This window comes from Jatropha curcas, chromosome 3 (genome assembly GCF_041381405.1).
Source record: "Jatropha curcas cultivar XTBG-Jc1 chromosome 3, XTBG_Jcur_1.0, whole genome shotgun sequence".
Classification (NCBI taxonomy): Eukaryota; Viridiplantae; Streptophyta; class Magnoliopsida; order Malpighiales; family Euphorbiaceae; genus Jatropha; species Jatropha curcas.
Genome location: NC_143153.1, coordinates 3,055,224 through 3,068,103, shown reverse-complemented (window position 1 = coordinate 3,068,103; position 12,880 = coordinate 3,055,224). Strand labels below are relative to the sequence as shown.

At 31.0% G+C, this 12,880-nt stretch overlaps 2 long non-coding RNA genes across 2 annotated transcripts; both read right to left on the bottom strand.

Moving 5' to 3' along the window:
* Positions 1-2,706: 2,706 nt before the first annotated feature.
* LOC149497350 (uncharacterized) lies at positions 2,707-5,730 on the bottom strand. The gene is made up of 3 exons (XR_016320195.1): positions 4,718-5,730; positions 3,688-3,770; positions 2,707-2,877 (listed from the first exon to the last, which is right to left on the bottom strand). It is a non-coding gene; the product is annotated as an uncharacterized LOC149497350 (long non-coding RNA).
* Positions 5,731-8,921: 3,191 nt separating this feature from the next.
* Positions 8,922-11,651, bottom strand: LOC149497349 (uncharacterized). The gene is made up of 3 exons (XR_016320196.1): positions 10,933-11,651; positions 9,903-9,985; positions 8,922-9,092 (listed from the first exon to the last, which is right to left on the bottom strand). It is a non-coding gene; the product is annotated as an uncharacterized LOC149497349 (long non-coding RNA).
* Between the last annotated feature and the right edge of the window lie 1,229 nt (positions 11,652-12,880).

The window sequence follows — 12,880 nt, the reverse complement described above, 5'->3', positions numbered from 1 at the left end:
GGAGAAATTTTTATTTTGCCTACTGCATTTTCATAATTTAATCAATCGAGTCCTATTTTAAATATATGACTGCATGTGATGGTAATAAATATTATGGATTTTGCACCAATATGTTTTAATAACGGTAATTTTGTTTTATTCTATACCTAATACATAGGGATGACAATAGGACAGATATGGAATGGTGTTACTCCTATTCTTACCAAATTACCAAATCATACCTACCTTATCACTCGCTTTGTTTTTTTAGTTAGGTCGGATCAATTTCAGATTGAATTTTATCGGATGATTATAAAAAATAAAAGATATATAATTTTAAGTAAAATAAACAATGCATGTTGTTTAGCAGATTAGATTTTATTTTTAAAATACATACTTCCATCTTTAAATGGAGCAGATTTTATTTGTTTCATTTTAACTAATGCTTGTAAATGAGGCTTTTCTTTTCTTTTTCTTTTTTTTTTTTTTTTTGTTAAGAAAATGAAATTCATTAAAAAATATATTTTTTATTAATGTTTCTAATGGTTCCATTGCAAGCATCATATAGTTAGGAATACAATTAACTAAAAAAAATTAATTTAGATTTAAGTTAAATAATTTAATTAATCAAAGTACAGAATTAGATTTTTATGGTTGAATTGGGAGGCTTCAGTATATCAACATGCTATGCTCACTATTAACCTTTGACTTATGGCATAACGACATGTCGTAATTACTATAAAAGTTAAACCGACCACGTAATATCGTACGATATTTCTTTTCTACTTCTTCTACTTCTAGATTATTCTTTTTTGGGGAAATGGATTGAATATTTGAAAATATTTTAAACATGAAACCTAATTTTGATATTTGAAAAAAGAATAGAAATGGGTAATAAAGATTTTTTTTTTCTACGTTTTTATCATTTTATCATGTTTTATGTATAGTTTTAGATTTTTATTTTATAAATTTATTATTGGTTAATTATTTAAATTTTTAGATTAGGTCATTAAAAATTATATTTTCCAAGCCGTCTAATTAATTTTAATATGAATTATTTATTTTTCATATAATTATTTAGAACCCTCTATATAAGAATATTGTATAATTAAAAAACTGTCATGAAATGTATTTATTATTATTGTAAAGAAAGAGAATTGTGTTTTATACAAATTTTGAAACTCAAGGAGAGCAAATTAGTTCATATAAGAACATGATATTATTATAATTGTAATCTTTTTTTTTTTTTTATTCCCTTTGTTCCACTTCTATAGCAACAAATAGATAGTTTATTATGTTTCACTTTAACTCTTTTAAGTGCTTATTTAGGATTTTGATAATATATTTATTTATTTTTTTCAATTTTACGCATATTTATTAGCTGTTTTGTAGAAAAATTAAGAAACAAAAGTCAATTTGATCCCTAAAATTGTTTAGCATGATAAAAAATGTCAGATTTAATATTTTGGGTCAATTTAGCTACTAAACTTGTATAAAATGATTAAAAATATCTAATTTCACTTTTCAGATTAATTTAACTTTTGAACTTATTTAAAATGATTAAAAAAAAAAAACATATTTGATATTAAAGTCAATTTAACCTCTAATTCTTTATTGTACTTACAATGTAAAAATCATTATATAGACATTCATTAAGTCTATAGTTGGGTCGAGCTGACTAATTTAATAAAAAATAATTAATTATGAAATATAGAAAAATTATATATGAAATATATTGTATTTCTCTTTACTTTGATTAATAATTTTGAGTTTATAGATATGTATTAATTTGAACATTTTAAAATCAACCTCTATTACTAGCTTATCATTTATAAAATCTATGTATTTTTCACATTGAATAAATTAAAATTATAATACATGTTTATAAATTTATTATATTACAGAAATGATGTTTTTATGGATTTTAAATTTATATTCATATAAGTATTGGAAAAGTTTGATCTGAGTATTCCTAATATATAACAAAAGGGATAAAAAGTCAATCATGTTAAATTAGATCAATTAATAATTTATAAAGCAAAACAAGTTCAAGGGTAAAATTGGTTTAAAAAGTGAAATAAGATCTTTTTAATCATTTTGTACAAATTTAAGGGCTAAATAGCCCAAAAGATCAAGTCTGATATTTTTTATCCTCCTGAACAAATTCAGAGATCAAATTGACCTTTATTTTCAAAATTAATAAATAGTTTTTAATTTTAAGAAAGACAATTTAAATATTCTATCATATTTAAAAAAAAAATCAATGTGTTTCAATTATTATTTTTTAATTCCTATGAAAAAATTAAATATTACTATTAAAGTGGAACAGAGACAGTAATGTATTTAAAGAAAATTGGATTTATCCAGTAATATAAGCAAAATACATCAATCTCAAAAAATCCTTTTGTTGTTTTCCTGAAATTGTCCTGTCTAATTACTTTCCAAAATAACGTTTGGTGACCTTCATTTATTACAGTTTAATTTTTGTGTGTGAATTTGGAATTGTGTGTAAAAAATATCATCTTAGTGTAACAATTAGGAAAATGTTTTTGTTTTGTGAGTTTAATTAGGTTGTTGGGAATATGTCACGACCCATTTCCGTGGGTCGGACCGGCACTAGGACCTGGGTGGGCTTAAGGCCCCCGAAGCCCGTAGTAAGCCTAACTTATTTAAATCTCACAGTCTATTCATAATTATGGATTCAGGCCCATTAACTTATTATACATATGCATTCAAAATACAATTCATATATTTAATATGGACTTTATTATTTATTTACAACCCAACTGGAATACAATTGCGGAACTCTACCTTTATATTTACATCGTTATTTCTATCCTTAACAGTCTTCTACAATAAGTGTCTCAACTCTACAAGGCTTTTCTTTCTTTCTATTACCTGAAAAAAAAATAGTAGGCAGGGGTGAGCGCCAAACTCAATGAGTAGGGTTAGATAACCCTCTCACCCCACACAATCACACAGATGCTAAATATTTTTATCTAGTTACCGTTTAATTATATGATCATGCAGTTTGTCACACAAATGGCAGTACAACAGCAATCACAAGTATCATCACCTTCATATAATCACATCACGTGGAAATTAGTCAGTGGCACCACCTGAAACCCCAACGAGCCGTCCTCACACATGGCTCGCCCTCTCATACATGTGCACCGGGGAGCCGATCCCCCATACGGCCAACTGGTCTAATCCTCACTGACCAGTCCTCTCATTGTTTTTCCATTCTCTCTTTTCTTTTCCATACCCACAGGAGGCAACCCGGTGGTCTCCATCCAATCTAGATCATCAAGTGCTCACAACAGGAGGCCACCCTGCGGGCTACAATCAAATCTAGATTATCAGGTGCGCAACAACAAGAAGCCATCCTGTGGTTTTCCATACAATCCATATCATCAGGTGCACACGGGGGAGCCGATCTCCCATTTTCCCGGCCGACGGTCAAATTTCATATCATATCATATTCAGGATCCATATCACAGACCGTCCTCACAAACCCATGGTGGTCCACGTCATCCCAATTCCACACAAACAAGGCATAGTGTATTCACAGCACAAGTAATCAAACAATTTTTAATATCAACAAATGGTGCATCATAATATGGCAATTCAATAAAATAATGCATGATAACATTTAGCCGTGAATGCATGAATGCAGGCGGATGATACTAGTTATCTAACACTACTCACTGTTTTTGTTGTCCTTAAAAGGACTGCCTTTCCTATTGTGCGCTCCCAGCCTTTGTCTTCACAGTCCGAGACTTTATACGTTTCTATATAATAAGAAAATTCTACATAAGAATTCTAATTTGGGAAAAGCAGTTTACATTCATTTATTTGTTTTCGTTACTCGTCGGTTCACTAACTTATCAAACTAAACTGTATATCTATAGTGCATCTTTATTTGATTTAGTTCTTCTAATTTATTCATTGAGTAGAACGTCTAATTATTTGGTAATTAATATTTTATGATAATACTAATCAAAACATCAATATGATTAATGATAATAATATTAATAATGATAATGCGATTGATCATATAATATTCATAACATTAATAACTTTAGTCGGTATTTAATTCCCTGAACTACATATAAATTCGTTCCTCTTGTTTATTTATTTATTTGATTATTTATCGCTCTCATAATCTTATTCTATATTTTTAATTTCTATGAATAATTTAATCGCTATAAGTAATTTAATTTCTAAAATACAATTTATTTTCTAACGACTTTTCGGCAGCATCCGCCCAAAAAATTGGATTATCCACCTGGTAAAATATCAACATTATATCAATTAATTCCAAACCACACAGCCCATCCATCGGGCAATCAACTCAATCAACAAATCCCATCCTCCACATTTTCCATACCAACATACATTTATAAATTTTCTTTAATTCCATACATCTGACTTATCTGACTTTTCAATTAATTTAGGTTAATACCGTATTAAATTTTAACTAAATATTGTTAATAAATTAATAAATCAACACGAATTGCTTTTAATTTAACTCCTCAAAAGTTAGTTCATACTGTATTTACTTTCTATATTTCATTAATCAATAATTCAATACTACTTAAATTAATTTTCACCACATAAAATTAATTAACTACGCAAAATGACTAAAATTAAGTTAACTAAATTAATGAACTAAATTAATTAACTACAATAATTAAATTTAATTCAAGTAACGAAAATCATTAAAATTAATTTTTACCTCAAAATATAAATTTGTCGAATTTTCGCTAGATCGGAGATTTTTACACATGCCAGATCGAAGAGCAGTAGCTGCCAGTGGCCGGATCCGACTGACAGTGCCGGAGAGAGGCGGAGACGGCGCGAAGAAGCTGGACAGGCTCGTTCCTGGTGGTCGGAGGCACACTGGAGCGGCGGCAGGGCGGTGGCGCGACAGATCTGTTGAGGCGCGATGCAGTCCTCTCTAGACTGCTGTCTCCGCTTGGTTCGAGCGGAGGGAGGGGCGGAACGGCAAGCTTGCCGAGGTCGAGCTGTCGCGGGGAGCAGCGGTGGCGCGCGAGGAGGTCCGATCAGCTGGGGGTGTCGCGCGACGCTGCTGCTGTTTTGCCTCGTCAAGAACACAGACGCAGTGAAGGGAAAAGAAGGAAAGAAAAAAAGGAAGAAGAAGAAGAAGAAGAAAAAGAAGAAGAAGAAGAAGGGAGGAGCAGTGGCTGGGGAGGTTGTCGGTGAACTGGAGGCGCAGGACTCAATGAGTGAGGGAGATAAGCGTTGAATATAGAGAGGAGGAAGTTTCTAGATGTTTTGGGTCGAACCGGTTCGATTCGATTCGATTCGGCCCAAATCTTTGGTTTTCAACTGGTTTTCGGCTTTTTCAATCGATTTTCGGTTCGGTTTCTCACAGTATTCGCACTAAAATATTAATATTAATTTCCAAGCTGTCGGTTCATTAAATTTAATTGGATAATGTTTGAAAATAAAAATTCAGGGTATTACAATCTCCCCCCCTTAAGACAATTCGTCCTCGAATTGAATCTAATGGGAAAGAATAAGAATGGACGCATGGAAAATTGTAAAGTTATAAGGAATTGCTTCCAATACCAAGGAGACAGCTCAAAAACGAAAATACAGGTCAAGGGAATAAAGTGAGTGGGGTATTCTGATTGTACGTCTACCGCTATAGGAAGCTTTATTACTTAATCTCCAAACTATCATACAGACAGTTGCTAGAAAATCTTTCTTTAAATAAAAATCTTGCAATTAAACGAGTTTTATAATAAAAGGCTTAATACATATATTTTTCCAAAATTAAATTTTATTACACATTTCTTTATGAAAACCAAATATAATTTGCAAAAAGCAAAACAATTTGAAATTTAATTTATTTATAATCAAAATAGAGTTATTTAACGTACATATGTTATGACTAAATCTTTTCTTACTCAAAACTGAAAAAAATGTTACCTTAATCCAAAATTTTAAGAAAAATTTTCTTATAACTCTCGTTGTCTATATTATCATATGGTTACTCGAGCTCACTCTATCAGTTCCTTTTATACACGTCCTCTATCCTTATCGTACGCTAGCGGAATTATTTAAATAGTTCATTTACTAAGAACATCCCTGCACTATTGGTTATCTTTCTCTATAGGGATCTCCACACCTTCTATTTAATTGCCGTACTTACTTCTAACACTTATTCCTTTAATTATCTTAACATGTATCATTAAAAGTTGACTTTCATAATAACATTTCATTTCACTTATGTTGCTTATTAATTTATCCTAAGGATATTGAAGCATACTTATTAAATATTCCATCCACTTAATTTCTTTATACTATTAATCATTATTTTTCATGGCTTATCCGATCACCATTATTTCAACCTAATATTTATTACTTGCCCCAACTATTTACCTTTTACCCGATACCTATCAATATATAAAAGTCCTCAATGAAATTTCTTAAGTCCCGACTTCATGTCACCTTACAATCCAAATATTACATCTATATATATATATATATATATATATATATATATATATATATATATATATATATATATATTAATCAAATTCTGCTGTCAGCTAAAGAATTTATTCGTTTCTATATGGAACTTCAGTTTATGCCTTAATTATGAAATACTAGCAAGGCCCTAATTAGCCTTTATAATACTTAAGCTAATCGTTTAATTTTTTCCATCCAAGTTTCAAAATATAGTATCAATTTATTTATCTCATCCTCAACTAATATCAATTAATAACTGTACATTTCACTACTTTAATAACTATTCTCAGACTTTCCTCTTGAAATTTAATTGTTTACTAAATTTATGGGCTGTTTACATCTACTACTGTTATCATTTTCAGATAGCCCCCTAATCAATTTAAGCATTGTCTCACAGAAGGATCAACTTCGAATATTCTTTTTCTTTGCTGCCAGCCATCCTGTCAGGATTTAAATTTATAAATTGTAATATTTATCAACTTTGTCACATACTTACATTGTATTGTATTAACATATCTTTTACTCCAAAACATCCTCTAATGGGGAATAGTTTTCTTATGATTTCGTAAATTACTTGACAATTTAAGTTTCCACATCAAGTCTTTTTACTTCTGTAGTCACAATTTACTACAGTTAAAAAGGCATAGTACTCAAAATTTCTATTTTTAATATATCTATTTCTAAGTTTCACTGCTTTATATCTCTTATTCCCAAGTTAATTCTACAGTTCATTTCTGTTACTGATGTCAAATCTCTTTTTCTTAAGAAAGTTTCTATTTCAATGGTTTCATTTATAATAATAGTTTGCAACACTAGTTATCTCATATCAGACATTTCATCAATTGTCTACTAAAGATTTTTTTTTTTTTTTTTTTTTTTTTTTTTTTTGAGCAATTTAAAAGTCTTTATTTACTAATAGTTCTAATATACATTATTTCGCTGATATAAATCCTTAGATTAATTGTCTATTCAAAAATTCAACTAATGAGTTATCAACTGCAGCTTAGGTTGACCATCCTTTAGGTAACTGGCTATTTAAAAACTTTTTAAAATAATTTTCCTTTTCCACTTTTAAAAACATCGGCATGTCACTCACACAAAATCTTGAAATTCTTTTAATAGAAAATTGCATTTACTTTTATTTTAAACCAATCTCAATCGTGTAAAAATATTTTCATGCAGTTTGAAAATCAATACTCATTGTATTTTCTAAAACCTTTTGGTATTTAACAAAAATGAATTGTCTATCTCCACGAGGACAATCCTGAAATCATCTAGTTCCAGTCTATTGTTACATATTTCCTCCTAAATGATCCTCTTAAACCAAGAATATACTAATCTCCATCATTACTATTCCTTTCGCTATTACTGGCCTCTCAAGTAGATTGGTCCACACCTTAAATTTTCCCAAAAGTTATTTTCAGTAGTGATTTATATTTTTATTATTATTTTATCTTTATTTATTTAGTTATTTATTTTATCATCTTTTTTTTTTTTTTTATATGTATATTTCTTACATCTGAATTTTACTTCTTTTCCAATTTGTTTGTAATTATTTATTCTAGTATTCCACAGTAGATAAATTAATTGACCATATTATCATCATCGGCTTTTCTATGATTTAACATCCCCTAGTCTTATCCTAATTCTTTAGCCTTTTGATTCATTTTCATCTTTCTTTTATCCTTCATACTAATTGTTCAGAGGAAGTTTTACCTGCTTCTTAATCATGTTTACATTATTTTATATTGCTATAATTAATTTGACCTATTCGGTTAACATTATGTTCTTCACATTCAAGCACATAATTCATTTAACATTTTCTTTTATATTCTTAAGTTTCGCCTTGAATAATTGAGGATTTCTTGTCTATTATGATTATTTGTCTTAGATCCTCCTTTTCTAAATAATTTCAAATAATTTTCGAAGCAGTGTCTCCTGTCGAATCATGGTGTACTGGGTGATCAGGCCATTACACCAATATCCAACTGATCTTCTGCTTCAAAATAAATAGAGGGGATTTAGCAAAACTCAAAGTATTTATTTTATAAACGTCAGTTACCCGGACTCTTTTTATAATTCACTATTATTTCTGTAATTTTAATTCTCGTCCTAAGTTTCATATAGATTTCCTTCCATCCTCATGCACGATGCGTCCATCGGCACTAAAATGGAATTCAATCCCGACTACAGCTCCTTTGTTGGTTACGGCCGATCCCAACATAGGAGTTCTCTATTTAATTTCCTATGTTCCGCAATTGATTCCTAAGGCCCAACTTATGCTCTGATACCAACTTTGTCACGACCCATTTCCGTGGGTCGGACCGGCACTAGGACCTGGGTGGGCTTAAGGCCCCCGAAGCCCGTAGTAAGCCTAACTTATTTAAATCTCACAGTCTATTCATAATTATGGATTCAGGCCCATTAACTTATTATACATATGCATTCAAAATACAATTCATATATTTAATATGGACTTTATTATTTATTTACAACCCAACTGGAATACAATTGCGGAACTCTACCTTTATATTTACATCGTTATTTCTATCCTTAACAGTCTTCTACAATAAGTGTCTCAACTCTACAAGGCTTTTCTTTCTTTCTATTACCTGAAAAAAAAATAGTAGGCAGGGGTGAGCGCCAAACTCAATGAGTAGGGTTAGATAACCCTCTCACCCCACACAATCACACAGATGCTAAATATTTTTATCTAGTTACCGTTTAATTATATGATCATGCAGTTTGTCACACAAATGGCAGTACAACAGCAATCACAAGTATCATCACCTTCATATAATCACATCACGTGGAAATTAGTCAGTGGCACCACCTGAAACCCCAACGAGCCGTCCTCACACATGGCTCGCCCTCTCATACATGTGCACCGGGGAGCCGATCCCCCATACGGCCAACTGGTCTAATCCTCACTGACCAGTCCTCTCATTGTTTTTCCATTCTCTCTTTTCTTTTCCATACCCACAGGAGGCAACCCGGTGGTCTCCATCCAATCTAGATCATCAAGTGCTCACAACAGGAGGCCACCCTGCGGGCTACAATCAAATCTAGATTATCAGGTGCGCAACAACAAGAAGCCATCCTGTGGTTTTCCATACAATCCATATCATCAGGTGCACACGGGGGAGCCGATCTCCCATTTTCCCGGCCGACGGTCAAATTTCATATCATATCATATTCAGGATCCATATCACAGACCGTCCTCACAAACCCATGGTGGTCCACGTCATCCCAATTCCACACAAACAAGGCATAGTGTATTCACAGCACAAGTAATCAAACAATTTTTAATATCAACAAATGGTGCATCATAATATGGCAATTCAATAAAATAATGCATGATAACATTTAGCCGTGAATGCATGAATGCAGGCGGATGATACTAGTTATCTAACACTACTCACTGTTTTTGTTGTCCTTAAAAGGACTGCCTTTCCTATTGTGCGCTCCCAGCCTTTGTCTTCACAGTCCGAGACTTTATACGTTTCTATATAATAAGAAAATTCTACATAAGAATTCTAATTTGGGAAAAGCAGTTTACATTCATTTATTTGTTTTCGTTACTCGTCGGTTCACTAACTTATCAAACTAAACTGTATATCTATAGTGCATCTTTATTTGATTTAGTTCTTCTAATTTATTCATTGAGTAGAACGTCTAATTATTTGGTAATTAATATTTTATGATAATACTAATCAAAACATCAATATGATTAATGATAATAATATTAATAATGATAATGCGATTGATCATATAATATTCATAACATTAATAACTTTAGTCGGTATTTAATTCCCTGAACTACATATAAATTCGTTCCTCTTGTTTATTTATTTATTTGATTATTTATCGCTCTCATAATCTTATTCTATATTTTTAATTTCTATGAATAATTTAATCGCTATAAGTAATTTAATTTCTAAAATACAATTTATTTTCTAACGACTTTTCGGCAGCATCCGCCCAAAAAATTGGATTATCCACCTGGTAAAATATCAACATTATATCAATTAATTCCAAACCACACAGCCCATCCATCGGGCAATCAACTCAATCAACAAATCCCATCCTCCACATTTTCCGTACCAACATACATTTATAAATTTTCTTTAATTCCATACATCTGACTTATCTGACTTTTCAATTAATTTAGGTTAATACCGTATTAAATTTTAACTAAATATTGTTAATAAATTAATAAATCAACACGAATTGCTTTTAATTTAACTCCTCAAAAGTTAGTTCATACTGTATTTACTTTCTATATTTCATTAATCAATAATTCAATACTACTTAAATTAATTTTCACCACATAAAATTAATTAACTACGCAAAATGACTAAAATTAAGTTAACTAAATTAATGAACTAAATTAATTAACTACAATAATTAAATTTAATTCAAGTAACGAAAATCATTAAAATTAATTTTTACCTCAAAATATAAATTTGTCGAATTTTCGCTAGATCGGAGATTTTTACACATGCCAGATCGAAGAGCAGTAGCTGCCAGTGGCCGGATCCGACTGACAGTGCCGGAGAGAGGCGGAGACGGCGCGAAGAAGCTGGACAGGCTCGTTCCTGGTGGTCGGAGGCACACTGGAGCGGCGGCAGGGCGGTGGCGCGACAGATCTGTTGAGGCGCGATGCAGTCCTCTCTAGACTGCTGTCTCCGCTTGGTTCGAGCGGAGGGAGGGGCGGAACGGCAAGCTTGCCGAGGTCGAGCTGTCGCGGGGAGCAGCGGTGGCGCGCGAGGAGGTCCGATCAGCTGGGGGTGTCGCGCGACGCTGCTGCTGTTTTGCCTCGTCAAGAACACAGACGCAGTGAAGGGAAAAGAAGGAAAGAAAAAAAGGAAGAAGAAGAAGAAGAAGAAAAAGAAGAAGAAGAAGAAGGGAGGAGCAGTGGCTGGGGAGGTTGTCGGTGAACTGGAGGCGCAGGACTCAATGAGTGAGGGAGATAAGCGTTGAATATAGAGAGGAGGAAGTTTCTAGATGTTTTGGGTCGAACCGGTTCGATTCGATTCGATTCGGCCCAAATCTTTGGTTTTCAACTGGTTTTCGGCTTTTTCAATCGATTTTCGGTTCGGTTTCTCACAGTATTCGCACTAAAATATTAATATTAATTTCCAAGCTGTCGGTTCATTAAATTTAATTGGATAATGTTTGAAAATAAAAATTCAGGGTATTACAGAATATCAGAATGTATGGTCAGAAATTATGGAAATGTTGTCGGCAAAAACTATTTTCAAATTGTCAATTCTAACACTTAAGGGTATATTTAGTATGGAACAAATATTTATTTCTATTCAATCGGTTAATCTTATTTGAATTCTTAATTTAATGTGAAAAATAAAAAAAAAAGAATTCAAAATTGATCAAATTATTAATAAATGAATAGTGTCCTATAATTCCAATGTAGGAAAATAAAAAAGCAACGAGTTTAGCTTCTTTTCGTTTGCTTTGGTATATACATGTCTTGTTTCAAGATTCATTGACTATAATTTTTCCATTATGTTTACTTCGATTTTAATTTTTTTTACATTGATATTAATATTGATAATATATTATTGATGGAGTCTAAATAGATATTTTTGTGTGAAGAATGAAATAAGGAATAAAAATCTTATTTTTGTGTTTAGTTTGTAGAATGGAATAAGAATTTAAATTTCATTGAAGGATTTGGTATGAAACGAGAAATTAATAAAAGTATCCAAGTTATAATAATAATAAAATTATTGAAATAGATAGAAAGAATAACATAAAAACATATAAGATATGTTATAAAAGGCTAAACTATGTAACAAAAAAGTAAAAATGTAATAAATTCTTTCTTAAATTATAATAATGATACTTTACTATGTGAAAATTATCTATAAATAAATATAAATAAACTTTTTATATTTGGAATAAATTCAAAAATATAAAAATTCATATGCTTTTATTTTTAAAATACCATTGACATAATAATTTTCAAAAGTGAGGAGAATGAAGAGTTTTGTCATAAAATTCGAACCGTTAAAATTTTATGGAATTCGTTTCAAAATTTATATTTTATAATATATTCAAATTCATGGAAATGAATTTGTAAATTTTAATTTTTCATTATTTCTTAAATTTTAAATTTGTTAAATTCATTTATTTTAAATAAAAAATTAAAGTGAAATAAAAATTTTACGATTTTAATGGGATGGAGGAATAAGAGGGAGTATAAAATTTATGAATAGTATGATTGATTTGATGCTTTCCAAGTAATAAGGGCACAAGATCGACGAACGAGAAGGAATGGAGGGGATTATTCTCTTGGTCAAAGGGTTGATTGGATATTAATTCTGACAATTATAACAACGTGGCGGTTTTTAGTTGGACCAAGCATATCCCTGTTTGA